This window comes from Myotis nattereri, assembly GCF_964212035.1.
Source record: "Myotis nattereri genome assembly, chromosome: 15".
In the NCBI taxonomy this organism is placed as follows: Eukaryota; Metazoa; Chordata; class Mammalia; order Chiroptera; family Vespertilionidae; genus Myotis; species Myotis nattereri.
Window position 1 is genome coordinate 40220191 of NC_138090.1, and position 3532 is coordinate 40223722.

The following is a 3532-nucleotide window of genomic DNA, read 5'->3' on the forward strand; positions in this document are numbered from 1 at the left end:
GGGTTTGTGTACCGTAAACTTTATATTTTATGTATCCCCATAAAAATAGTCTAGTGGCACTTCATGTAGCCGGTCAAGTGGAATGAGAGGTTAACTAAAAGAGGAATGTTCTGCCAAGAACAGACGGGGGCCTGCAAGCGGCCACGTTAGAACAAAGTCTTGCACGCAAGATTTATTGTTCCGAGGCAGAATTTCCTTGAGGTGATGAATAGTCCATGAGGGCATGGAAAGTACAAGGGACAGGACACAGCTGCTGGTTGAGAGGGTCTTTGAACAATCCTGGAAATTAATAGTTTAATACATAACTTAGCTCAGATGATCCCATAGGCATGCCTGTTTGTCATTGTCACTTGCTGTACTCCATTGTCACTTGCTGTACTCCATTGTCACTTGCTGTACTCCATTGTCACTTGCTGTACTCCATTGTCACTTGCTGTACTCCCCAATAAAAGCCAGGAGCACTTTGGAGGCTTTGCTACTTGCCTGAGCGAACAGTAGCCCTCTGCTTCTCTAAACTCAATCCTGCTTGCCGAGCTCATCTCTGTGTCACTGTTCACCTGCAGACCACCTGCACGTCAGGATAAATTTTCTTTGTTCAAAGCTTAGTCTGGCTTCACCCATTATTTCAAATCAGTTTAACCTGAAAAGGAGTAGAAATTCAGTAAGTTATCAGCTGTTGAGGTGTGTATACATTTTTGGGGACATCCATATATGGGACTTGCATCTCTGGCTCACACTCTATTTCTTTTGGACTGTGCTGTTCTAGAAGCTCCACCTGGATACCGTGTCTGATCAGGCTCACTCCAGTGCATGGAACCAGAGGACACCTTAACCTGGACCACCATTCCTACGGATTAGGGGGTTTGGAGCAAATGCCTCTAGCTAACGATATCTGTTTTAAATGAGTTGCAAGGACAGGAATAAATGGGAAACGGAGAAAAAGAGAGATGAGATCAGCACACAGTGGGGGAGACTGGAGAGGGACACAGCATGTACTGATGCCTGAGAGCCCATTGCTAACTTGCCCCTGTGGAAAGCAGAATACTGGTCCTCAAAGATGTTCTAATCTCAGCAACCTGTCAATACTATATCTTACGAGGCAAAAGAGACTTTGCAGATGTGATTAAGTTAAAAATTTTTAGATGATGAGCTTATCCTGAATTATCCAAGTGGACCCAATGTAACTACCAAAAGTCCTCATAAGACGACGGAGGCAGGAGAGTCAGAGGAGATGTGATGATGGAAGCAGAGGTTGGAGTGATGCAATGGCAGGCTTTGAAGGTGGACAGGGAGCCACGAGCCAAGAAACACAGGTTGCCTCTAGAAGCTGGAAAAGTCAAGGAAATTGATTTTTTCTTAGGTCCTCCAGAAGGAACCAGCCCCGAAGAACCTTGATTTTAGCCCAGTGAGATTCATTTCAGATTTTCGTCCTCCCAAACTATTAAAATAATCTACGTTGGGCGCCGTGCGCAAGCGCAGTGGGCGGGTTTCCCCGGGGCTACAGTCCGCTCCAGGGCGGGCTGCGCGGTGGGGCTCCGCCTGGCCGCCTTCCCGCTGGGCGCCCCGGTCCTGGGTCCTGGCGCTGCCTCTGCTCGCGCGCACCGGCCTGCAGGGCCGCCCGCCGCTGGCGCTCCACGTGGCCGGCTACCACACAGCCGTCCAGCCTGCCTCCTTGGCTTCGCGTTCGGCTGCGGGGTGCCCTGAGGTCCAGCCAGTCTTCTTGGACTCACTTTGGCTGGTCTATGTGCTCCCTGTCCCCGTTCACTATTCTGAACACTTAGTCCCGGCGGCCAACAACCCCAACAGCCTGTCCCTGGACTCCTTCCTGCCGAATCACAGCCTGGAGCACACCGTGGCTGCCCTGTCCTCTTGGGTGGAGCTCACCCTCGAGAGCCTCCTCTGGCCAGCACTGAAGCAGGTCACCTGGCTCCGCGCCACGGGCTGCTGATGGTGTCTCCGGGGAACGTCTGAGGGAAGCGGCGATGTTTAAGACTGGTTCCACCTTCAACCACGTGGTGCAGAATGAACAATCAGAAACTCACACTCCGGTGAGGAGCGCGGTGATGCCTGGTTCCGGCACCCTTCTTACGTGGGGTGGTTTTACTGGGGTATCCGAACCCAGGTGATGCTCTGCAACCCCATCTGCGGCGGGGGCTACGCCTGACGGTGTGGCGGTTCTTCCGCGACCGGACGGAAGAGGAAATCTCACTGACCCACTTCGTTGGAGAGGAGTACCTGGAGTATAAGAAGTGGGTGCCCACGGGCCTGCCTTTCGTAAAAGGGGTCAAGGTGGAGCTATGACCCCAGGGGCAAAACGGCCTCCGCCGGCCACTCTACAGGATGGATTTTCTTAATCATTTTATACTCACCATTTCCTCTTCGGGAATATCCCTCAAGACCAAATGGTCAGAAGCCCTGGACCAAAGGACCCCCCCCCCCCCAACTTCCCAGAGCAATCTGTTCTTGGACGAGGAGCAAATAAGCAATATCAGCAGTGCGCTCCAGAGTGCGCTGGGCGAGCCAGGCTGCAGGAGCCTAGGTGTCAGGCAGGCGCCGTCCTTTGAGGCCCCGCTGTATTTAGGCTGTAACCAAGCCGCCGCCCCCGGGGGAGGTGGACTCATTACTCAGAACCAGGTTTCTTCCTCCGGAAGGGGCGTGGGCACCAGGGCTTTCCAGCGTTAGAGATACATTTTAACCGAAACACACACGCAGCACAGCTCTACCTCCTTCCCGTCCTCGTCCTCGGTCGGCGCATGAGCATCTATCCAGTTTTCAAGACACTTCCTGATAAGGCTCTCCATGTATCCATCCTATTTACGGACCTATTTACATGAATGGCAGTATAAGTTCAGGGGGGCTCGGTGTTTACAGCCCCAACTTTTATTTGTCAGAAAAGGAGCATCCACACCCAGACGATCGAGCGGCCGAGGGCTTTGTGTTACCAGGGAGCCCCCGGGCCCTGTGGCCTCCCGGGCCTCCCGGCTCCTGCCCAGCCCTTCTCCCCAGTGGGGGTGTCATCAGTGGCCGGGTTGTCGAACATGTGTCATCTGGCCTTCGTCCAAGAAACTTACTGGACACCTGCTCTGTGCGAGGCCTTGTCAGACACTCGGAAGTACTGCTCTCGGTCGATTTGGGTTTTATTCTTACTCTACCATAGCGTGTAGTTTTGTGTTTTGATTCAAATCCATTAACTATTGATTTCTATGTTCCGTTCTCAAAATTTCATCATCCCTGATGCCATTTCAAATTGTCTTCCAAAGGGGTTTGCGCGCTCGCACAGCTACAAAATGTAAGACGACTCGTGAAAGTCTTAAATAGAGCAAATAATCCCGACTGAGGTTTAGTCATATTTTTGTCTTCCCAGTTCAGGGAGAGTGGTTGGATTTAGGAGTCAAACATAGGAGCTGTGAAGACCCTCGTTTAACTCCGCACTAGACCGGAGCGTGGCTGTGTGAGATCCTTCCGCGCAGGGCGGTGGCGGCGCGGGAACCCGGAACGTGGCGGCGGAGCCGGCGGAGCGCAGACCTGCGGC

The 3532-nt window shown here is 52.7% G+C and overlaps 1 pseudogene across 1 annotated transcript; it reads left to right on the forward strand.

The window, feature by feature from the left end:
* Nucleotides 1-1265: 1265 nt before the first annotated feature.
* On the forward strand, nt 1266-2301 carry LOC308530593 (protein-S-isoprenylcysteine O-methyltransferase-like; annotated as a pseudogene). Its single transcript has 2 exons — nt 1266-1281; nt 1505-2301. The product of its transcript is annotated as a protein-S-isoprenylcysteine O-methyltransferase-like (transcript).
* Nucleotides 2302-3532: the final 1231 nt, after the last annotated feature.